This window comes from Ursus americanus, chromosome 5, assembly GCF_024610735.1.
Source record: "Ursus americanus isolate L20-20 chromosome 5, mUrsAme1.1.p, whole genome shotgun sequence".
NCBI lineage: Eukaryota > Metazoa > Chordata > Mammalia > Carnivora > Ursidae > Ursus > Ursus americanus.
In genome coordinates, this window is record NC_142131.1 from 33,402,268 (window position 1) to 33,427,445 (window position 25,178).

The 25,178-nt window shown below is 44.6% G+C and overlaps 1 long non-coding RNA gene and 1 other non-coding gene across 3 annotated transcripts in view; both read right to left on the reverse strand.

The window, feature by feature from the left end:
* Positions 1-25,178, reverse strand: part of LOC148110069 (uncharacterized) — a 245,774-nt gene that overhangs the window by 39,578 nt on the left and 181,018 nt on the right. The gene's annotated exons all lie outside the window — the stretch shown is intronic.
* LOC123800268 (U6 spliceosomal RNA) lies at positions 6,787-6,893 on the reverse strand. Its single transcript, XR_006781875.1, has one exon. It is a non-coding gene; the product is annotated as a U6 spliceosomal RNA (small nuclear RNA).

Below are 25,178 nucleotides of genomic sequence, written 5' to 3' on the forward strand. Positions count from 1 at the left end.
AGAGAAAGTACAAATGCGGTGGGGAGGGTCAGAGGGAGAGGGAGAAGCTGACAGGGAGCTCAATGTGGGACTTGATCCCAGGACCCCTAGATCATGACCTGAGCTGAAGGCAGGCGCTTCACTGACTAAGCCGCCCAGTCTTCCCAGGAAGATAGGTTTTTAATAAGCACCCAAGGTGAGTAAAGATCCTGAGTAGAGTTGAAAAGTAAAGCATTAGTGTTGGAGATAACTGGAGATAGCTCCAAATGCTTAGCCAGGCAAGCAGAGGGGCCAGGAAAACTTGTCTGGGTAACAACTTCTTATCCAATGGAATATTCTCATCATCTAACTTGAAAATGATACCTGGAAGAATACATCTTTCTGGATTTTTGCGGCGAAAAGCCCTTTTTCAGCTTGCTGTACTGCTGCCTCCTTTGGCTTGACTCTAGCCTTCTTGAACACCAGCTTTGCATGGCAGCTGCTGATGGCCAAGCCAGAGCTCCAAAGGAAAATAGTTATTGCTGGGCTTGGCCCATGGACACTCTCTGTAACCTTTTGTAAGAGAAAGTGTTACAGTCACAGGGTTCTTCTAGTCTACCTTATAACTTCTCCCAAATTCAAAAGGCTTCAGTTTCATAAGGTAGTTTTGGTTACCTGAAAATCCAGGTAGAGCATCTACTTCCATACGAAATTTATAAAATAGACAAAAATTAATTCAAAATAAATCAAAGCCCTAAAAGTACTAGCTAAAACTATAAAACAAGGTAGAAGGAAACAGGTGTAAACCTTTGTGGCCTTGGATCACACAATTTTTTTTAAGACATACTACACATCCAAACAAAACCAAGGAGAACAGATAATGTAGACTTCATTAAAATTAAAAAGTTGTTGTTTTTTTTCTTTTTGCTTCAAATGACACATCATCAAGAAAGTGAAAAGACAACCCATAGAAAGGGAGAAAGTCCTTGCAAATCATATATCTGATAAGGGATTTGTATCTAGAACATAGAAGGCACTCTTACGACTCAGTAATAAAAGATAAATAACCTGATTAAAAATGGGCAAAATATATTGATAGACTTTCTCCAAAGAAGATATAAAAAGGATGAATGAGTACATGCAAAGATGTTCGACATTACTAGCCATCAGGGAAATAAAGATCAAAATCACACTGCAATACCACTTCAAATTTAGATAGCTAAATCAAAACCAAATAGTAACAAGTATTGGTGAGGATGTGGAGAAACTGAAACCCTCAGACACTGCTAGTGGGACTGTAAAATGATACAGCTGCTTGGAAGAACAGTCTAGCAGTTCCTCAAAAGGTCAAGCACAATCTTGTCAAAAATGACCCAGCAATTCCACTCCTAGATATACCCAAGAGAAATGAAAACACACAGCCACACAAAAACTTGTACATGAATATTCTTAGCAGCATTGTTCATGAGAGCCCAAAGGTGGAAACAACCCCAACGCCCATCAACTGATGAGGAGGTAAATAAAATGCGGTCTATCCGTACATGGAATATTACTCATCAATAAAAAGAAATGAAGTACTGGTATGTACAATAACACGGAAAACATTACGCTGAATGAAAGAAGCCAGTCACAAAACATCACATATTGTATGATTCCATTTATGCAAATGTCCAGAACAGGCAAATCCATTAAGACAGAAGAATAGATCAGTGATTGCCAAGGGCTGGGGTGGGAGTGGAAGGGTGGACGGTTGGGGGAGAATTGGGAGTGGCATCACCCTTCTGAGGTGATGAAAGTGTTCTAAAAGTGGAGTGATTGTTGCACAACTCTTTGAATATACTAAAACCTACTGAATTGTACCTTTAATGGGTATGTGAATTACCTCTCAATAAAGCTATTATTTTTTTAAGAAAATGAGAAGGCCTGGAGGGAACTCCTTAAATGGGAGGAATAGGGATTTGACAGTAAGTCCTCAGAAAGTCCTTGTGTGAATACATTTATATTGAGGCAGGGCTTCTGAGTTCTCAGGGAACTGAGAGGACTGTGGAAAATAAAAGGTCCTCATGAAAAGCATTTACCAACCTGTCTGATGAGGGTGTGGACAGTCACGAAGATGTGTGTGTATGGGACTGGGGCCAGATTCAGGGCTGATGTGTTTTAATAAGGATGAAAATATGAGTATGTAATAGGGAGGGGAAGGGAGGAAAGGAGGTGAGAGGGAGAAGGGTGGAGAGGAGAGGACCGGAGGGGAGTAGAGGGGAGGGGTGGAGAGGAGAGAGATAGGTAGGTAGGTAGGTAATACTAAACTTCATTATAGATGGTAAATGGAAAACCAATTAGTCCTGATGAAGCCAGAGACTAAGATTCTCCTGCCTCTTCTACCCCGTACTATCTTTCAAAGATCTGCCTCTAACGAGAGTTCATCTAAGAACATCAAGGACAATCGTCATGCACACTCTCCACTTCCAATTTTGCTCCTCGCTTTTGCAAAATTGGGCTGAGTATGTGTGAGTCTCACTGCCACTCAGTCCCAGGATGAGCTCCTTCTAACACTCTCACTGCTTGAGGGCAGCCCAGCTGTTTCAGAAGTGCGTTACCAGTTCTCCATTCCTAGGTGAAGCAGCTAAGAGAAGCAACTTAATTTGGGCTGCCTTTTCCCAGCCAGTAAATCTTGGTACTGTAATATGGAAGCCTTGCTGTGTACCCTTCTGGGTTCTTCAGTGCCCATGCATGAGGTTAGAGTGAAGGGTCTTAAAAATGAGAGAAAAGAAAAGAATTGCAAACTCTTGGCTTTTGTATCAAACTAATACTAATTACATTCATTTACATGATTTGCTTATGCCTGGTTACCAGGTAGCACAGTGATTGTTTGTACTGGAAAATTTGCGTCAAATTAATTTTATCGTGCATTTGATTACTAAACTCTTTCCTTGAATGCTCTATTTTCAGAGCTTATTATTTGTAACATGGTCATGACTTCCCATAGCTGGAAAAAAAAATTAAAGGCAATAGTTATGTGAAATGTTTTTGACTAAAACTTATAATTAACTTTTTTCTCCAGCAATATTTTAGGACAAAAATCTCAATATGGCCACATTTATACATGCTCTTTTGTCCTATTGCAGGGCTGGGATCAGAAATAGACTTCAGTTTACAAATTCTATCGTGTCTTTCTGTGCCATATGATGGAATGAAGGCATATCCTATTTAGAAAATGCATTCCTGGGGATAGAAACTCTATGTGAAATCAGTGATAGTTGGTCTTCCTGGCACACCTGCAGTGAGGATGTGTTCTCAGTGGCATATGTAGGCTATTGTTCTATTTTCTCAAGTTCTTTCTGCAACTTTTGACTAATGCTTCCTAAACACAATGGTGTTTTAGTGCGTTTTTTACCTCAGAGAATTTCCACCAATTCCTTATTTCCTATTTATCTGTACCTTTGATTCCTAACCATTTTCATGAGGAAGCCTTGAGCTACCATGATTCTTGCCTTCTCATGGCCGATGGAATTATTCCTTAATTTACTTTCGGCAGATGGACCATGGTCACTTGTATACCCCCCTTTTTTTTTCACTTGCCATTCATCAAAATTATCCACAAAAAAAGAAAATAATGACAGGATGAGAGACCTCGGCTGAGTGAATAAAATGGACAGTGCCCCTCCGACTGAGAAAAGTGAACTATGTCATGTTTAGAACCACTGGCCAAGCATCACAAACTATGAAGTGTCTCAAATGTTACCCTCCTTGCAATATAATGAGTTAGGCTGTGAGTTTCATGGATGCTGGGAGAAGACATGAGACTCCTGGGTTAGAGACAATGGACAGCTTATTACTCACAGCAGTCGCAGCAGCTTGAGTACCAGCGATATGCAGCACATTCCCTGAGCCCTGCTTCTCAGAGTGTGATACTGCTAGGGCCAGGAGACACCTGGACAGCCAGTGGGCTGCATTACAGAAAATAAGCCTGAGCTTAAGGAATGCAGATCTTTTCCAATGGCCAGTAAGCCAGCCTGCCCTTTGCTCTGAGGGAGAAACTAGTTCTCTGTCGAAGGCTTTTTATTTTACAAGCATTCTTGAAAGGATAGTGACCAGGGAGGCTGAAAGGTAAAATGGAGATGGGAACAGGGTGTGTGGTCTGTCAGTCTGGGTTTCATTCCTGACCCTGTCACTTATACCTTGAGTGGGCTTTTACACCCACCTCAGGCCATTCCTGCCTCAGTGTCTCATTCTGAAGATTAATGGAAGAGGGAGCATGGTGTCTGACATACAGTAAGCCCTCAACAATTATTAACTGTTATTGTTATTCTTTCCTCCCAAAACACTATCACAACGTACATATGATTTTGTAACCTGGTTTTTAAATTTAGAAGTAGGTAATGAACATTGCTTCTGCTTCCGGGGCCTCTTTCTCCAGGTGAATGGAATGTTGCTCAGTGACTGGACTTAATGTCAGGTTGACCGCCCCAGGAAACAACGAGCTGGTCTCTGAAGAAGGACCCAGGCAATCCCGGGGCACGTTGTTCCTGGGCCTGATTCGGGCGGTGGCCAGGAAGGAGAAGGCACAAGGTCACAGGAGAAACAAACAGAGGTGTGATCCTTTTGAGGCCTGCAGTTAGGACTCTTCAAATTCAGCCTGGGCAGGTGACTTCTGCTCTTTCACCTCCTTTGCAAAGATGAAGAAAACCTTTGGTTTGGGCCGATAAAAGAGAGTTGTTCCATGCAGGTCATGAAGGAGGGTGGCACAGTGTATTTGTAGGTAACCTGGTGTCAGACACTTTTACGTCAGAGATGACACACTTTTCTTGCTCCAGCTCCCAGTTAGAACCTGGGGAATGCTCTCCATCGAGCACTGCTTTGGGCCTCTGGTCATCTGTATATGGGGCCCAGAAGGCACCTTTGTTATAAGAGAGGAAAACCAACACTCATATTCTGCAATAGGCTAGTAGTCATCCAGAACCCCACAACACTTCACAGTTTTCTAATACTTGCCCCTAAAAATACTCTGTAGGCATGCTCCCACAGTTTTCCCTGGACCTCCCATCTTCAAATTCCAGCTCTGCCATTTTCTAGCTGTGTAATCTGGAGTAACAAACTTAACCTCTCTGTGCCTTAGTTTCCACATCTGTAAAATGGAGATGATAATAAAACGTACCTCATAGGGTTGTCACAAATATTAAATGCATGTGTCAACTAATCAGATAGGTACCTGGTGTGTGGTGGTAAATAATGATGATTACTGTTTTTAATCACCATCAGCATCACACATGAGCCCCAGGGTTCTCCCCTTGATCAGGGCAGATGTTACTGATCTTCCACCAGATTCTCTAGCTCTAATACACGATAAGTTAGGGTCCTTCATGGCCTTAGTACCTTCAAGGATGGCTTTATTTCTTTGCAGAGAGGTAACTCTCCCTTCTGCTTTGGGGCTCACTTCCCTTTTTGGTTGTGAGAGAAGCAGTGGGGTTCATTCTGTTTTCTAAAGAACCTGTTTCTCACCCCAGCCCACTCCCTTCTTGATGGTTGGATAAAGTGGCCCCTCTTAGAGACCATTCCACAGTCTAGGAGCCTCAGTTATGCTCTTAGTATAAGCTGGTAAGGGAGTAGGGATTCTTTCAGAAAGCTTTTCTGTGCCCTGCAGGCCTGCATGTGGCTCTCCAGTGGGAGGTCAGAGCTTCCAGAACTTGCTGCAGCCAGGAGAGCTCTGTGGGCATAAGAGCGGCACATACTCTCAGGTAGCAGCCCCCATGAGTGATTTTTAAACCGGCTGCTTCTGGAATACGTCTGTACTAATAATGCCTTTTGGTTATGCAGTAATAATAACCCGAGCGTGCAGCTCTGTGACAGGGCAGGGCCTGACAAGGCCTCCTCCCTGCCTCGGTTGTGTGTAGGTAGATAATGTGTTTTCAGCCTTTCTGTGGAGCAGGAAGCGAACACCAACAATTGAGGGACAGGCTGGGGTGGGTGTGGAAAGCTGCTTCCCAAAATAGCACTACGCTGTGGCATTTATTCTTAAAAGAAAAGAAACATTGTGGCAGGACTGAAAGTTCTGTGCTGCATTGTGAAGCTCTCAGGGTGGCCTCTGGTTCATCTCCTGGCCAAACAATGGCGGCCACCAGCAGCTTTGGGGCTGTGAGCGGAGCACAGCCCAGGGCTCGAGACTGGAGTCCTGTACTTCTAGGCAGACACACAAAAAATAAGAAGACAGGAATGGTTAAATGTCCAGGGCACTTAAGTTTGTGGCTCTCATCTGGTCCTCACCTAGCCTGCCCACGGGTAACAGCCTGAGCTCCTAACTACGGCCCAGTTCTGCCCTCTCATGGGATTAGATTTCTGTTTTGTATCCCAGCTCCACCACTGTGTGACTTTGGGTAAGGTGCTTGACCTCTCTCGGCCAGCCTGATCTTCTGTAATGGAGATGATAGTACCAGGCTCCCAGTAATAAGGGTTAAGCGAGACATTTTATGTAGAGGCTGAGCAAAGACCCGGCCCATGACCACTGCTCAATGAATGTCAAACAACGTAGCATCGTTATTACTGCTTCGGGGATCTGAGCCTTTGCCTTGTCCTGCCTCCCAAGCTACTGGCTGCTTCTTCTTCAATTTTTTTAAGTTGACGTTTTCTCATTTCTGAGATATGTAGAGATGACATGTTTGCATATAAAATTTCAGGTGTAACTCAGCTTTGCACACATGTCATAGACTGCTTTACAGGAATATTTTTCGTGAAATGTCACAATTGCATGATTCACTGCCACACGTTGTGCTTTGACTCACATCATTTCCTCTGACTTCATCCACAAAGGGTGCAGTTCGCTGGGGAAGCGCACAACATACGGAAAGCTTCACGAATTTGCACGTCATCTTTGCTCAGGAGCCGTGCTCATTTTCTCTGTATCATTCCAATTTTAGGATACGTGCTGCCAAAGCGAGCACCAGGCTATGGCTTCTTGAGTGACGAGGGAGCCTCCATCTCCCCTCTGGGAGGCAGCGCACATAGCCCAGAGTCCCTCTGCCAGGCTCAAACCGTGCCTCTGATGCCTTTCTGCTGTTTAACTTGGGGCACATATCTTCATCTCCCTGTGCTTCAGATCCCTCTCTGTAAGTGGAAAAACAATAATAGGGTCTGCCTTCTAGGGGCACGGTGAGGATTAATATGTTCATCCACAAGAAGCCTTTCCGCTTGGCTCGGGGTGAGTGCCCAGGAAACAGTGATTGTCCCACGTCCAGGCAGGACATGGTGCAGTGTCTGTCATCAGTGTGGCACTCAACAAACCACTCTTTGCTGGGTTGTATCCAATGGGATAGACCAGCTATCTTTGGTTTCTCTCCATTTCGCCCTTCTCCCAGTTTCCATTCAAAGTCTTTAAATATATGGCCCACGAGAAACAACAGAGGTATGATGGGTGGACAACGGCCCTTGTTTGCCAGGATCTGAGCAATTTCTTTCGGATGAAGGATTTTCAGTCCTAAACCAGGATGGGCCTGGGCAAACCAGGATGGTTGGTCACCCGATTACTATTTGCATCTTCCATCCATGAGGTCAAGGCTGAGGTGTTTGCTCCTAGAGGAGCAAATGAGGGTTGGCGATGTCCTTAATGCTCCCCAGCCCCAAATTGTTCTTAATGCCTCCTCTCTCACAAGTGCTACTGAAATCTACAGCCTGAAACCCTACTCTGCACCCACCAGTCCACAAATGTTCCAGGAGTGGAACGTGTTGGCGGGGGGTGGTGGAAAGACGTATCTTGAACAGAGCAACATTCATCTTAGTCCTGCTTCCAGGCAATTGCACTGATTTCTTGAGAGGCTGGTGCTGATGGAAACTTGGGGTCCCATTTCCCACCAGACTGGGAGTTGGTACCCCTGGTTCTAATCTCCACTTTGCTCTTTTTGAGCTATGTGACCCTGGGTAAGAAGCCTGACTTTTGTGGGAATCCAATGTCCTCATCTGTAAAACAGGAAGAAAAATAGATAATCCATCTAGCTCATTGTGCCCTGTGGGGCTGGGCCGGTGGCAAGGGAGGCCAAGGGCCGGTGTGGGAGGCAGTGAGGCTGGCTGAGGGGATTAAGAGAGCAGGAAGCTGCCCGGCTGCCCTGCTTGTGCTGAGGCTGCTTTGCTCCTCCCTGGTGAGCGCTGGGTCCTTTCCACCTTGATGAGAGCCCTCTGTAGGCTTGGTGACTTCATCCACAGTTACCTGAGGCCACACCCTGAGAATGTCTCACTCGGGGCACATTACTTATGTTAACTTAGCCTGAGGGTCCTCATCTATGACATAAGAATAATTACAATACTCTCTTGTTGAGTTGTGAGACTAGTCCATTGAAGGCCATGTATCTGGATTCAGGAGATAGATTTGTACGCAAGGATTTAAAATCAGTCTTATTTTATATTCATACTTCATTCTTTAGTTCAATCATCAAACTCCCATTAATTGAGCACTTACTGTGTGTTAGATACTGAGCTAGGCCCTGGGGACACAAAGATGAATGGGGCACAGTTCCTGGCCTCAAGGAGCTCAAAAAAGTCCAAAGGGATAAGTGTGAAGGTTATTTATTCTCCTTCTGCTTTCGTCTTTTTTTTTTTTTTTTTAAATAGGCTCTATGTCCGACATGGAACTTAATGCAAGGCTTGAACTCATGATCCTGGGATCAAGACCTGAGCTGAGATTAAGAGTTGGATGTTTAACTGACTGCGCCATCCAGGCACCCCTACCTTTGTCTTTAAATAAAAAAAAAAGATTTTATTTATTTATTGAGAGAGAGAGGGTGAGAGCGATGGCACGTGTGGGGAGGAAGGGGCAGAGGGAGAGGGACAAGACGACTCTCCACTGAGAAGGGAGCCCGACACAGGGCTCCATCTCAGAACCCATGAGATCATGACCTGAGCCGAAGGCAGATGCTTAACCAACTGAGCCACCCAGGCGCCCCTCCTTTTGTCTTTTTCTGAACAACAGTTTCTTAATAGCTCACACTGGCAAAGATTGCTAGATCTCTAAGCAGTATAATCTTTCCCTTTCCTTTTATTAACGGAATCCCTATATTGTTAGGTGTGGTAAGGTGCCCAGTAAAACGTCCCAGCTTTCTTTTTAGAGGTGCGTATGTGGTGGTGGGGGAATAGGCAATGAAATATAGTTGGAAGTCATTGAGTGGGGCTTACAGTGAAAGCTTTTTAAAGTGCGATGAGTCAGCCAGAAGGTCCCACTTGTCTTTTCTCTGCATCTTCCTTCTCTTTACCCGGAGCACTGAAGTGAGGACTGGAGCTCCAGGACCCATCTTATGAGCATCAGGACAGAGATCCCACCCTAGAAGCTGGAAGGAGCCTAGGTCCTTCATGACATTTTGGAGTCCCCATATCTGCTTTGGACTGTTTAACTCCACGCTTACTTTATAAGGGGAAAAATCTGTTTGATTTGAAACAGTATTTTAAGTCACAGTTACTAGTAGCTGAATACAATTTCTTTTTTTTTTAAATGATTTTTTATTATATTATGTTAGTCACCATACAGTACATTCCCGGTTTCCAATGTAAGGCTCGATGATTCATTAGTTGCGTATGACACCCAGTGCACCATGCAATATGTGCCCTCCTTACTACCCATCACCGGTCTCAATACAATTTCTAGCTGATGTATTGAATAGATGTGGAGCAGAGTGCAGAAGAAGATCTAATTTTTCCCCCTAAATGTCACGATGTGAAGGTCATGGAAATCTAACAAATGAGAACTTAATGTTAAAACACACGACACCCATTAATCTTTCCCACTGTATGCCAAGAGAAGCTGACTAAACCTGCCATTTTTTTGAAGATTTATTTATTTATTAGAGGTGGGGGGGCAGAGGGAGAGAGAATCTCAAGCAGACTCCCTGCTGAGCATAGAGCCCGATGTGGGGCTCAATCTCATCACCCTGTGATGATGACTTGAGCTGAAATCAAGAGTCCGACGCTCAACTGACTGAGCCACCCAGGTGTCCCAAACCTGCCTTTTCTTTGTATGCTCTCCATAGGAAAGCTGAATTTGAAATACCCTTAAATCCTGGTCTCTTTAAGGACTGACACCAGAGAATTAAATTAACAGAATTAAGTTTTTTATTTCAGCTTTGTCAACATGAGATGATGAGACTGAATCATCTTTTTTTCTTAGTAGAGTGCTTACAAATGCTCAAAACGTTTATTAGAAACCCAGGCTGTTTCATCCATCTGCATGTTCCTGTTATGGTTGTATTTTTAATAATGTTAAAGGAATTAGAATTTTTAAATTCACCTAGCATACATTTTTCCTCATTTCAAGCAATAATAAGAATAGCTTGCACTTACTGAGCACTTACTCTTTGCCAGTGACTGATAAATACTTAGGAAATGTAGCCTCACTTAATCACTTCAATATCCCTATTGAGATACATGATATTATTACTGCCATTTTGCAGATGGGGAAACTGAGGCAAAGGGGGTTCAGGTAGGCTGCTCCAGGTCACAGAGCTAAGACGTAATGATGGGATATGAACTCAGGTGGTGTTAAAATTAACTCCTGTCCTGAAATACGTGAGTGACTTTGAACGAACCTGTTTCTTTACATATGAAAAAGATAAATTTTCTAGAAACTTTACTTAAATCTGCCCAAGAAATACTGAATTCACCCAAGATCTTGGGCCATCTCCAGGAAGCCCCTGGTCTTAAGGGATGGTAAAGAAGATGCTCCCTTATTTGAAGGCAACCAACATATACAATATTTGTGCATTCTCATCCTTATTTAGAACATCTGAATTCCATGACCATTCACTTAAGCAGGGAGAAAGGAAGCCAGGGGAGACATTTATTGTTCAATGCCTGGTAAGTATCCAGATGCTCATCAGAATGATAACCTGCCTGATAACACACTATTTGTTGGCTTCCCTCTCTTACACATCTCCCTTATCAGCACTTCCCGGGATCACCTCCCAAATAAATGGCTTACACTCAAATCCTTATCTCAGGATCTGCTTCTGAGGAACTCAAATTAACACTCATGTTATCTAAAACATCCATCCAACCATCCATCCATTCATCTATCCATCCCTCTATCTATTCATCCATCCATCCACTTAACCCTACCAACCTACCATATACCAGGAGGTACTCAGGCTAAGATACAAACAAATCACTGCCCTTGAATTAAAGTTGCTCAGTTGAATGACTTTGTATTTCCCTTACAACCAGCCAGAGATATTTGATACACTGGCTGCCAAAGAAGCATTGGAAATACTGGAGAATTCTCTGTTCAGAATCTCGAAGAGGGCTCTCCCAGCAAAGCCAGCCCTGCAGGGGCAAACGGTGCCTGGCACACAGGAAGTACTCAAGAAATGCTTACTGAATGTGTGTACAAATGGGTAGAACAGATGGATTAATTATAAAGTAGATCAGGTTTTCTCTGGGATTCATCTCCCTTGCTTTAATTTGCAATGAAAAATACTATCTCAGAAAAATCAGGAAACTCATTCAGGTAAGGTGAATGTGAGATCTCTCTCAGCAAAGATTTTACATTTAAAAGAAGGAGGAGCAGGGAGACAGATGAACCCCAAAAAGGACCTCTGCACAGGTGTGGGGAGATTTGGCGGTGGCAGCCTTTTCTGGTATACCTCAAATCATAGACTACAAGAAGGTTATCCCAGCTGCAGGAACGAACAAGGCCATGTTTTGAGCCCCTGCATATCCGTTATTATGTGCAATTCACAAGCTATTGCTTATGATATGTATATCTGGGAGTTGTAAGAATGACAGCTCTTAATGCTCTGCACCTGACGTATGGAGGGGCCTGAGGAGGCCCGAGCCCTGAAGAGTTGCCAAAAAGACAAAGGGTGCAGATAACTGGTGTTCTAGAAGAGTTCCTGGTGGGCTTTTTTTCATGGTGGGTTCCTGGAGGACTTGACTGAGTGGAAGGGGCTGGAGCTGGTACTTGGAACATGGGGAGGATTAGGCTGGGTAAAGAGAAGAGCATCAGTCCTCATTTATCAAGAACTTCCTATGTGCAGGCTCTGGGGTAAGGGCTCCAGAGCAGAATCTCATTTAATCCTCCCTAAACCCAAACAGGTACCTCTATCATGATCCCTACTTAAGATGAATGTTAGAAGAGTTAAAGAATGTGCTCACATCAAAACGATGAGTAAAAGGCAGGGCCACTGCTTCCAGAGCCTGCCCCTTGGCAGCCATTTGGAACCACTCTACTGCTGTGCTATTTCTTGGGGCATTGTTAGGGAAGTTAGAAATGGGGGAAAAAAAAAAAGCAGCAGCAGCAACATTCTGCAGCAATTGTGGCCTCCCTCTAGTGAGTGTCAGGACAAGATCCTATCCACTGCGTCCTTCGTGGCAAGTTTCCTTGTAGGTCTGAACCAGTCAGAGTAGAAATAGGAGCTGTGATCTTTCATAGAGTGGGTAACACACCACTACGTATTTGTATCTCAGTGTTGACAGTGGGTCATTCAGGCGTGTACTCTGGGGTCTCATGCAGAGAAGGCTTCAGTGACCCGGGTGGAACCTAAGTGGGAAACAGGGTACATTCAGACTGACGCTGGGTGCAGCTGTGGGCTGTGGAGCAGAACGGCTCCCCTCTCTGCAAGGGCTCAGCCTGAGACACACTTCACTGTCAAGTACTCTTATACTGTGGCCTTGCCACCAGAATAGTTGGGAAGCATAAAAATGCCCCCCCCCCACCCCGACTTGCTTTATCATATACCTCACCTACTGCCACTGTTGTTTCTTTCTTTTTAAAATTGTTAATTGTGGATAAATTACACATAACATGAAATTGACATTTAAACCACTTTAAGTGCACAGTTCAGTAGGGTTAAGTACATTCACATTGTTGGGCAACTGATCTCCGGAACTCTTTTCATTCTGCAAAATTGAAACTCTATACCCATTAAACAATTCATTCCCACTCCCCCTGGCCCCTGGCAACCACCATTCATTCTCTATGAATTTGAATGTTTTAGATATCTCCTGTAAGTGTCATCATACAGTGTTTGTCTTTTTGTGACTGGCTTATTTCTCTTAGCATAATGTCCTCAAGTTTCATCCATGTTGTAGCATTTGTCAGAATTTCCTTCCTTCTTAAGGCTGAATAGTATTCCGTTGATGAACACACAACATTTTGTTTATCCATTCATCTGTTCGTGGACACTCCGGTTGCTTCTACCTCTTGGCTATTGTGAATAATGCTGCTATGAATATGGCTGTGCAAATATATCTCTATGAGATGTTGTTTTCAATTCTCCTGGGGATATAAACCATTGTTTCTTGTGTTCAACGGCCACAGTAGAGAAAAAAGAAGGGGAAACTACCAACAAATTTTAAAACTTCACCAAAAGCTGTGTAAAAACCCATAAAGACAGTGTAATAGCCCAGCCAAGAGAGGAGAGAAACCCACAGCCATGCTGAGCAGTTTCAGAAGCAATTTCTAAGCTCCAAATGTTGGGCTGCTGCCAACCCTTGTAGGGCTAGAAAAGAATCTGGAGCTGCCATATCCAATTCCCTCATGGGCTTCTCAGTGGTACCACAGTTAAGTACTTGATTTGGCTCCTGCATTTAGCCAGGCATTATTTGGAATTTGTTCTCATGAAGAGTCAAGTCTAAATAGCTGGAGATTTAAGTTATAACATCCAGCCACTCCTAGCTTTGCTCTGGAGGCTCTAGACAGGAGGCAAGAGTCTTGAAAGACATTGTTTAGCCTTCAGCTGCCCCTTCTCCTTAGCGGTGGAAAGAAAGGGTTGGCCTATCACCAGAACCTGACTGCACACCATCTGGGCTCTCAGGGGAAGGTGGGTGGAAGTGTGGTTTGCTCCAGCCTTGCTGTCTAGGGCTAGATGCATGACAGACGTCCTTTACAGAGACCCTGTGTAGCCCTCCCTCATCTGGGAGAGAGGGGAAGGCTTGTAGGAGGTCCCCATGTTCTCTAAAAAGGCCTGGTTCTGGGGGAAGCAGGATGGCCCTCAGGACAAGGTGAGAATGCCTCATCCCTCTGGTAGGAGCTGTCCCTTCTAAGGCTCTCGGCTGTAAGTACCAGGCTGCAGCTGGTTCCAGGGGAATGGGTGGGGGTGGTAGAAGGCAGTAGAAGTCTGATCAGGGCTCAAAATGTTTGTGCTAGAAGCCCAAGAAGAGAGGCCTTGGTGCCTTGTGTCCCCACTCTGCACTAAGGGGGCTTCTGGCTGGCATTGCCCTATGGACTAAGTCAAACAGGGCTGGGAAGTAGTGGCTCTGGTCCCAGAGGCATGCTTCCCAGAGGCTGTGTTCTCTGGAGGGCAAGGGCTGCTTGGGGCTGCAGCATTGGTGGTACAGACTGGCCCCTTTTCTGGGTCTGCACGTGGAATCCTGATAGAGCTGGAAGGGGCCCTGGAGATCCTCTGGTTCAAGCTAGTCATTTTGTAGAAGTTTTAATCTAGTCAGACATGTGAAATGATTTGCCCCAGGCCACAATGTTAAAAAAGCAGATTCAGCAGCGTAACCCGAAAGTTTCTTTCCTCTGCCTTGCGGGGCTTCCTCTGAAGTGAGGCCCAGAGTCTCAGGCTAGTTGTCTCCAGCATGATAAACACAGTGTCAATCAGGAAAGAGGCCATCATGGGGACTTGTACCATGTGGGCAGGTAATAACAGGTGTGTGTAGGAAATAGAAAAATATGGCTTCGGTCAGTTTAAGAGATGGCTCTTCCTGAAATCTATCTGCTACTAATCAAGTTCTTGAAAGGTTCCCTCTTTACAGAGAGAACCTATATTCTCCAGCTCCATTTAGTCATTCTCTCTCTTTTTTAAAAATTTATAATAATTTTTTATTATGTTATTAGTTATTCTCTTGAGCTGAGCAAAAAATCCTCTCTTCTGATCACCCAAATAATAGTTCTTTTCTGAGACTTCACATCTATAAATCCAAACGGTCTTTTCTCTTTGTTGATCTGTCTTCTGTTTTCTCCTTGATTAGCTTCTCCCAGCCTGGATGTGTTTGATCTGTCTGCAGGAGCTGGGGCAGTACCTCTCCCAGTATCTGGAGCCTTCCACCCTGAGCCCAGATGCTCCAGACTGCAGCTACTGCCAATCCCTGAGTATCTTCCATGTGCCAGAAGCGTTCCATATACTATCCTAATCTTCACGGCAGTCCTAAGTGACAGCTGCAGTGACACTCTGCAGAGCCTGAGGCTGGGAGGCTCTGGTGTGCTTGAAGTTCTAAGAGGGAGGGGGAGAGTGGTGGAGTGGGAGGGGGAGAGGAAGCAGGGGAGGGAGAGGGAGAGGGTATTTGCATTCAGGCCTGACGGTGTGGGATCCTTCCCCTCACCACACCCTACCCTGCCTCAGTGTTGCCTGGTGAGCGATGCATGGAGGGCCGACTTAGTAACGTACAAGACCCCAGGATTCATACTATTTATAAAGGGAGGCCTAGAAAGTGGGCATCAGTTAGCCCTTTGGCATTAGAGGCTGTATTCTAAGGCCTGGACTTCAGGATGCACAGTCATGGAAAGGGTTATCCCAGCTGTGTTCACTCTGTGGCATCTAACGAGATTAGAGCTGCATCAGAAACCTTCCCCGAGTGGGCAGACAGGAGTCTAGAGACGACACTGCCTTCCTCAAAGGACGACACTTTCTCTCTCTCCAAGGACACAGCAGTGTCTCCTATGTCTGCTTGTCCCTCAGAGGACTGCCCAGAGGGAGCTCGAGAGGCAGTGGACCACAGAGTCCCATGCTTGGAAGAGACCTTGGAGATGATCTGGACCAGTGATGTTCAAATGTGTCATCAGCAGAAGAAACTTTATCCACATGAAATCTTCCAGGGAGATTGTAGCAGATTGTATGGATACCCTGCCTCTGTCCCCTCTGCCCACTTCAGGGATCACCCGCACAGATTCTGGATGCTCCTGAGGCTGTGACTGGCCAGGTCCAGGGCACATGCACTTTTTGGGAAGAAAGGAACAGGGTAGTCCCAGCTCTACTTCCTGAGACTGGGAGACAGGTACTTTCTTGAAGCACATCAGAGGCTGTTACTAGAAGAAGAGTAAGTGGATGCAGACTAAGCCAAGGCAACAGAGGTCCCTTCTAGCAGTTTCCCTCATACTTTAAAGTGCACACGGTCACCTGGAGACCCTGTCAGACACAGATTGCTGGGGTTTACACTAAAGATTCTAATTCAGAAAATCTGGAGTAGGGCCCACGAATCTGCATTTCCAAGAGTGCTGATGTTGCCGGTGCCAGAGGCTGGCACATTGGTGCTCAGGGACCGTGAAGGTTCTCAAGCTGCTGCGGAAGCTTCTGGAGTAGTGCCCTGGAGACAGACCTCTTGGGGGACTTTCTAGGATATGACCAGAGAGAAGTCTGCTCTGCCATATTTTCCTGGGTATTACTGTCCCCTGTGCTCTACTTGTAGATCAGGAGATGGTGGGCTTGGCCAAAGAGGCCTCTTTCCCCTACAGATCCTTCCTTAAGAGGTGGCCTTCTGTTTTAGGAAGAGGAAAGGAAAAAGGATTGCACTGGAAGGACCCAGGGCTAGGGTCCACACCCTAGGGTCCAGCCCATATAGAACTGATTTGTCCACCCTGAAGAAGGAAGTTTCTGAAAATAAAGACACTGTCCTTCACCTCCTAACCTCTCACCTCAGCAGAGGGTAGGGAGGGGGTGGGCTTTTAGAGACCTGAAAAAGACCAATGCCCCAGAATTGCGATGGGCTGAGACAGGGTCCTTTCAAACACATCCAGGTAGACCTAAAGACTGACCCCCTGAGATGGGAGCTGGGTTGAGGTGAGACCTGATGGGCCTCATGGCGGCCAAGGCAGAGGCAGCAAACTCAAGTCTTGTCTTCCTTACTTGAGGCGTCAGAAGTGGTAATAACTCCAGTGTGGCCCAAGACACATATAATAGAGGTGTAATATCAGCCATATATACCGTTTACATTTTTAAGTTGCCAGATTACAAAAGTAAAAAGAAACAGGTGAGCCTGATTTTAATACTATATGTTATTGAACCCAACATACCCAACACATTATCATTTCAACACATACACGACTAAAAAATTATTCCTGAGGTATTTTACATTCTTTTCTTCATGTACAGTCTTCATAATCTGGTGTGTACTGTTCAGGTGTGGCATATCTCCTTGTGGACCAGCCACACTTCAAGTGCTCCCTGACCACACGGGGCTAGCGGCTGCTGAATCGGGCAGCATGGTTTTCAAGCCAGCTGGCCAAAGCTGTGTGCCGTCACTCCCCATTTTCTTCGTCTTCCCGAAAGACGTGGGTGTCCCTTGGATGCTGAACAGAGATAGTAGCAGACCCAGCAGAGGGTCAGTTGCAGGCGTGGTAGAGGCTGTGGAAGCTCAGACCGAAGGATGGCAATGGGCGGGTTCTGTGACGATCTCTTCTGTGCTGGTGGCTCTGTGGGTGAGTCATGGTGGGGGCAGGGAGGCTGGCAGGCCTGGTGGGCGAGCTGCTCTCTTCTGAAGCTGCCCTGAGGGCCTTCGTGTGTGGGGGCGGGAGGGAGGGGCTGACACAGGGGAGGAGGGGTGCTGAGGGAAAATGGAGGGATGCCTCTGGAGTCATAAAAATAGACCTGTGTCTGTGGGCTGGTCACAAAAACTCAAAATACCATTTCCCTATGCAGGGGAAGAGCAGGCAGGACAAGGCAGATGTTAGAGAGGTACATGCTTTTACAGCTAAAATACTCAGGAAAAATCATGAAGACTAGGGCCCTCGGAAAGGTCAGGATCTGGGGCTCTTCTAAAAATTTGATCCTAGGGACGCCTGGGTGGCTCAATCGGTAAAGCGTCTGCCTTCAGCTCAGGTCATGATCCTGGGGTTCTGGGATGAAGCCCCAAGTCAGACTCCCTGCTCAGCGGGGAGCCTGCTTCTCTCCCTGCCTGCCGCTGCCCCCACTTGTACTCTCTACCTCTCACTGACAAATAAATAAATAAATAAATAAATAAATAAATAAATAAATAAATAAATAAAATCTTTAAAAAATTTGGATCCTAGAGTTGTCTTGGTTCTCCAGACTTGTGTCTGAAGGGCCATTGTTCTTTCCCGTGTCACTCGTCTGTTTTCAGCGCTTCCTACCTGATTCAAACATTGAATAAAAGGTGCCCCATGTACAATCTTCCACTGGCTTCTAAACTGTGCAGACAGATGTCCTGTCTTTGAACAGCAGCTGGTCAACACTCTTTCACAGGATGTACTCACAGAGCTCTAAGTCTTTGGGAAGAGCGCTTTACCCTAGTAGAAGCGACAGCCATCACCGGGACCTATGAGTCCAGGCTAGGTTTGAGCCCCCTCTTGTTACTTGCTAGGCCTCTGCCTCCCGGAGACTCAATTTCCTCTTCTACCACATGTGGATAACAATTATTCCCACTTCATGGGATGTTGGGAGCACCAAATGAGGTAATGGGTGTACTGTGCTTAGGACAATGCCCGGCACGTTCCGTCATGACCGTTTGTTTGCAGGAAATCCTGGCTCTCCTGCTGTTCCGTGCTGTGGCTGGACAGGTGGAATCTTCTCATTCACCAAAGTGCTGTATGTTTAAATTAGACAGCACAGCATGACAGATGTGGAATATGACACACAGAGAAGAGGGATTTGGCCACAGCTGCTGAGGGAATTGATGGCAGAACTCAAGACAAAAACCTAGAATTTCTATTTTCCTGTGCTTATGTAGCAGGGTCTTCTGGGTCTCAGAGCTAGTGTCTAAATTTCAGAATGCATAGAGAGGAAATGGGTAAGGCAGGGTTTGAATATGTAACCACAGAGCAAACACAGCAGTCTCATATAAAAAAGCAAAAAAGAAAGCCTTAAATGTAAAGTACCAGACATGCAACAGAATAGGTGATATATATATATAAATGTAATACGGAGTCACTGAAAATGCTTAGAATGAAAACTGATGTGGCATGGGAAATGTGTCGTATCTATGTAAAGAAAAAAACAGGAAATAAAACTGCACAAAATTTACTGCTAAAAATTAAAAAATATATACACCTCCCCCCAAATGCTCTAAACCAGATGTTATGTTTGCTTCTCTCTGTTGGATAATAGTTTTTTTCTTGATGCTTTGGTGTATTTTCTACAAAGAACACTTGCTACTTTCACAATCAGGAAAAACAATGAAGGTTATGAAAGCTTTTCAGTCTCCGGTTTCCACCAGGGAGCCTGTAGCTCATTCTCTCTCTCACAGCCTTGCAGGACTCCTAGCGGCTTCAAAGCCTGCTCTGTTTACAAAAGGATGATTATGTGGGGTGTTCAGGGAGATTGACTGAGAGAGAACAAAGTGAGACATGTTTTATTGAAGATGCTAACCAGAGTCAAGACAGTCTCACAACAGAAACCTTTAATGAATTCAGTGGATGGCTGTTCCAGTCAAAGTAAATTGGGTAAATGGCAAATGGGAATGTTAGCGAGCTCTGCAAGGGAGGATGATAGACTTCTTTATCTATTTCTATAGGGAAGAGATTACAAATAACGTCCAGATGACCATGATTTTTATTTAGTCAGGGATGGATTAACTTAGTCGATCGGGAATCTGGTGAGCTCAGTGGCAGAGGCTCGTCCTTCCCCCTCATTCCATGGGTTTTCTTCTAAATCCCCACTGGGTTCTGCTTCCCTCCTCCCGGGCCTTGGGGTCTTGCTGGTGGCTGTCTTCCCAAACCTGCCTACTCTGTCTTGCTACCCGAATGGAGTCCTTCTGCCTTCGATCTGGTTGTTCCTCTCTGCCCAGCCACTTTGGGTCTGTCCATTGTCCCCATATTTCTTTGCTGCCTTTGACCCTTAGCCTGTGCCTCAGGTCCCTGCCCTGCAGCTTTGGCGAAATTAGTCTTGCTTCCCTTTCATGTCTGGTCTCAGCTGTGAGAGCTGCAGGCGAGAGCCTTGTTCCTCTCGTGTGCCCGGGAGAGACAGCTGCACATCACTGACCATTTGAATTTTTGCTAGGCCACAACCACAGAATCTCTGTGACTCTGTTATTCTTGACAGTCGTTCCACTGCTGTAAGAGCACAGAACGCTGGGAGATGGATACCGATGGGCTGGGGCAGGCCTGCCCAGTGAACTTGGTTCTGCCACTTCCTCATTGGGAGACTTTGGGCAAGTTACTTAATCTCTTTCAGCCTCAATTCCTCATCTGCAAAATGGTGATTATAATAGTTTCTTGCTAAGGTGAGTTATTACATGTAAAGTGCATCTGCATGGTCTGGCATACAACTAGTGTTCCATCAATATTAGTTGTTACAATATTTTTACTTTATTATAAAACCAAGCTAACCTATCATATAGGAAAAGCCTGGGTTCTGGAATCAGGAAGACCTGTTTAAACTGCTCTTCTGACCGTGGCTACCTGTGGCACACCTGCGAGCTTCAGTTCCTTCTATGAAATGGGATAATAAATAGTACAGACTCCAGGGCTTGTAGTTAGGGACTAACTGAATTAATGGAGATGAAGCACTTGCAAAATGCCTGATACATAGCGCCGCCAGATGTTTGCTATTGTTTGAGTGTGACGGACCGTCTTTTTCCAGGAAGGATGACTATGAAATTATTATTATTATAAAGATTATTATCATTATCTTTGTAGCATTCCAGAGCCGACATCTGAATTCTAAAGTAGATTATGGTTGTGCTGAAGAACCACAAAAATGTAAGAGTGAGATCAGGACCAGGACTGGCAAGCTTGGTTTTCCCTCTGTCCAGGAGAATGAGCTCATTTTATCCCAAACCAGACTCTATTTGTCTTGAATGCACATGAGCTGAAACCAAAGGGCTTCTGAATGGGTGAATCTGGCGGCCAATGGCAACGTGTTCCGGTACACATGCGGATCATAAGGTGAACGATCTCGTTTCTTTGCTTCATATAATATAAAGTAAAAGTGAGATCCTTTCAAAAAACTGTATTTTGTTCAAGACTACAAAAGTGACTCAAAATCAACCCAGGAATGGCTAGGAACAGGAAAATATGACCTCATGGAGCCAGCTAGGGATGGCTAGTCATCTTCTGGAGAAAGCCAGCTTTTGACATCATTACAAACCCTCCCTAGTTTAAAGTGATCGTAAAGCTCAAGGGGGAAAACTTTCCTCCTTGAAGGAAACATGCTTTATGAAAACTAAACTTTGTCATCACTTAAATCTGTCTCAGAAGTTCGCATTTCCTGAAAACCTCTGTAGTAAAATCTACCTGTTAGAGAATATCATAATTGAATTCTAAATTTGCCAGAACAAGTCACTTAAGTACTAACGCAATACGAGGGTTGCTCTGTGCATGAAATGGGCTTTTACATCAGATATTAAAAACATTTTTATATCCACTGGCTTACTAATGATGACTCAACTTTACAAACCAGATACCAGACGGGTTTTCTAAGCAAAACCAAGTACCAAGGAATCCAGGAACCAGTGCTTAGCTCTGAGCTCATCAGTAGAGAGTCAGTTCTACATCAGAGTGGGGTTTCTGTATTCAAACCTAGACTCTGGGGCCACGTTGTTTCTCCCACCCAATATCTAGATGGTTAGTTTCAGTAGCACGGAAGAAGTCCTCAAGGTTAAGCCTGTTTACAAAGCTCACCAGAGAAGAGCCATTGTTCTTGACCTCAAGAGCTATATGGATTCAACAGAAATGATTAAAAAGGAGGGGATCACCCAAAACCAAACAAAAACACAAACTCAGCAGCTCTCCTCAGTTAGAGAGTAGTTTGCTTAGCAGAGGCTGTTAAGTACAAGTGGAGGATGCTTTTTTTTTTTTTTAATAGCAATATAAGGACTCTGCACAAATGTCACAGTCAGTGACACTGATCAGGTAGTGTTTATCACGGTATATCTAGTGCTATGGTGCTATGGCACATGCCACACAAATCAGTCTAAACAGAACGGGGTTCTTCTCTTAGACTCTAGTGTGCTTACAAAGTGTTATAGGTGCTGGCTGAAAACACCAACTCCCAGGTACCACCTCCCGAGGCTTTGATCCAGGAGGTCCCAGGTACATCTGGGAATCTTCACTTTTCTTGAGGACGCACAACAGGTGGTTCTGAGATATATGGTCCACAGATTGCACTTTGAGAAACACTTGACTTAGCAAACACAGTAAATCATAAACCAAATCAGAACACTACACATTGCAAAACCAGGAAGACTAATAAATCCAATAGTATAATTCTGTAATTATGGGAAAGCCAATATATTTAAAAGTTGCCTAAGATCTGTGTTTTTGGAAACTTGCAGGAAACTAGTAAGCCCTTAGAAGAGGCATGCAAGTGAACCCTAAGCCAGCTGGTTTATTTAATAGGTGATATTAATCAATTCCATGTGTCTTAGTATCTAGCAATAGTCCAGCAGCTCTACTCTGGATGGATGCATATTAGAATCATCTGGGAACTTTTAATAAACTCATCCCTGGGTCCCAGCTCTAGAGACTGACCCAACTGATATGGACTGGGGCCCAGGCACGGGCAAGTTTATAAAGCTGTTCAGGTGATTCTGATGTGTAGGTAGGGCTGAGAATCACTGTCTACCTACTCTATCCATCCCTGCTCGCTCGCTCTCTCTCTCTCTCTCTCTCTCTCTCTCACACACACACACACACACACACACTCTCTTAAAAAAAAGATAGGTAAAGAAACTATAGTGCAGAGGGATTAAAGAATTTGTCTAGGCCATAAATTTGTTTGCTGCATACTGAGGTAGGCTCCCACGTCAAAAAATTAGACAGCAAAATGATTAGGAGAAGGGAAGATGCCCTGATGGAAGAGAGGTGTGAAATCAAGCTGCCTCTAGTCTCCCTGCAGCCCAGGAAATAAAGAATCTGCACTAAACAAAGGGAATGGCAGGACAAACTATTTCATGGGGGTTAAAAGCTTCAAAAAAGGGATGTTTTCCTTTGATGAAAAAGGCACAGAAAAGCACTAGAAGGTGTAAAGTGTATTCCAAGGAGACAAATTAACCCCTTCCTTCTGGTGAGTAGAAGCAAGGTGGTTACAGGTCGCAGGATAATCGGGAAGCAGCTTGGCATCTACCACCCCCTGCCTTTCTCCCCACCAGAGCTCACGGCAGACATTATTCATTGTTAACAAGACTCTGTCTCTCAACACAGAACTCACCCACCACCAATGCATCCAGTTGGGCACAGGAGGTAAAGTGTATTTGCCTTCTCTGGTATAGTAGACTCACACCTAACATTGAGTATCAGCTTGGCCCATCCCTATAGTCTTGGGCAAGTTATTAACGTTTCTGAATTTCATTTCTCCCATGAGCTAAAAGGAAGAAAAAAAGAATGCCCATCTTGCAGTTTCATGTAAGGTAAATGACAAATAGAGTGTTCGGCACATAGTAGGCCCTTAATAATGGTAGCCAGAATTGTAGATTATCTGTGAAATCATGAAAGTGGGTGTGACTGTCAATGGCCTTGAGGTAGACATGTAAAAATAGGTAAGACTCCAACATAGAGCCTTGGAGGCCTTGTTTCGTAAGAACAAGGCCTGTGTGGAATCCCATATTTTATAAGGATGTTTCAAGCTGTGGAAGAAATCAATGGGACTTGCCAAATCACATGAGTTCACCGCATGACCCGCTGACTACACATGGAGCAAATGTTCAGATGACAGAGCAATTCTTCACTCTGACATCTGCAATTGGTCCCTGGATTATGAGAGCAGCAGGAAAACAACAACATGAGATACTCAGGGGCCAGAGACAGAGGTCTCTGTCTGCCGGCTTCACTCATCTCCCTGCCCAAATCACCATCTCCTCTCATTTCATCTTAACCACAGCCCGTCAGGTGTGTTATTGTGAGGATGGTGCCTGTTTTACCACCAGAACACTGAGGTCAGCGGAGCTAAACACCCCTCATGGAAGTGGTGGAGCTGAGATCTGGGATCATGCAGTTAGACTCCAGAGCTCTGTGCCAGGACCTAGACACGGTCATCAAGGTTCCTTCACCAAAATACATGAATAAAGAGATCCTTCCAGTGGGGCAGGCAGGGAATATTCTTGTGTTCCTTGATCACTCAGATTACTGAAATAAGCTAAGAGCAGCAGTCCACCCCCATTAAATAAAAGCCCTGATCCTTCTTGTGAGTTACATTAGTTCAACTAGAGAATTACAGAGGGCCAGGGAGCTGTAAGCTATAAAGGAGTGGTAATTTGTGTGTACGTTATCGATTTGCTTTGATTTTCCCCAGTTAAGAAACGAGGAGATTCGAATTCAGTCTTTATGAAATACCCTCACACGTGAGAAATCTCATAAAGTAGCACTTTGGGTCCTTTAAGAGTTAGAAGTGCTGTTGCTGGCAGGTAACACGGAGCCCAGAGTGAAGAAAGTAAAATAAAAACAGCATCTTTATATGTGATGTGCTAGAGAATCAAGATAAATTCTCACAGAACAAAAATAAGATAAATGACTAAGCATGCACAATGATAGTTTTTTCTTTAAATGGATTATTATGGGCTGCATGGTGCTGGCCTCTCTGGATTGGTGGCCACAGCATTGCGTTTCAATGCCGTCAAGATATGGGAGCTTTTTTGGGGGGGGGGGGGCTGGGGTTTTTGGTGGGTGTTTGAAAGAAAACAGAGCTGGCAGATGCTCAGAAGCCAGTGGGATTTAAACGTGCCCAGAATGCGCTTTCTTCTCCTGCAGATACAAGAGAGGGGATTTTATTTTAGAGAAGGATTTGTGGTTTGAATTAGAATAGCACTATTTTGACAAAGCTGGCTTTCAGGCTAAGTGATGTATTGGCTGAAAATTATATCTGTGCCTTCAGTGGGAGCTCAGAGAGGGTTATAGCTTACTACTATGTTTTGAAAATAAGTTTATAAGCAGTAAGCAAGCAGAAGTTCTTTAGTGATATTGACTTACATGTCATTTTCCATCAGCCTAGGAGCTGTGAGGATATGGATTAGGTTCCCTGGATGAAGGCTGGAGGTCATTCATCAGTATTGCAATAGAATTTTGGATGCTTCTAGAGTTTCATGGGAAAAAAAAGGTATTTGGTCACATTTGGAGGATAACCTTGACGTGCTTAAAAATGTGCTGGGAAATTGGGACAAATTTTTCGAAAATGGTGTCATTTTCTCTCTCATAAATCCACCTTTGAAAAGGTGAAGTGAAATGGCACTTTGGGTAGATCAGGGATTATCCGTTTGGAAAGTTTATGAGATGATATGGTCTAGCCAATGACTAGGATTAAGTATTCAATGACACCCAGAGAAACATCAAAGAGAGTCAGACCACAGATATCACAATACCAGAG